The following is a 381-nucleotide window of genomic DNA, read 5'->3' on the forward strand; positions in this document are numbered from 1 at the left end:
CTGTTGTAATCACTAGTGCTTATTAGTTAACTGATTCAGAAGAAGTGGCATTTTACACTAAGGCAATGAAATCTCCTTTACTACTTAAGTCTAAGAAAACTGTTTGAAACTACTGTGTTGAAGTTTGTATGGAATCTCTTTGATCATGTGGCTTCATGTGTCACAGTCACTCACTGGATGTGAGGAATAACATTGGTTTCTGAAAATATCTTTTCTTGATACAACTTTGAATTCCAAGCATTTTTGCTTTAAAAATATTTGCTTCATATCTTTGCTTCCAAAACTTTAATTCTACTCAGTGTTTTGCATTCATCTCTTCCTGAATTTAGGTCTCATTTATTTTCCCTTGTTCATTCAGATATTTGTGGGACAAGCAGATTT

This window comes from Takifugu rubripes, chromosome 22 (assembly GCF_901000725.2).
Source record: "Takifugu rubripes chromosome 22, fTakRub1.2, whole genome shotgun sequence".
In the NCBI taxonomy this organism is placed as follows: domain Eukaryota; kingdom Metazoa; phylum Chordata; class Actinopteri; order Tetraodontiformes; family Tetraodontidae; genus Takifugu; species Takifugu rubripes.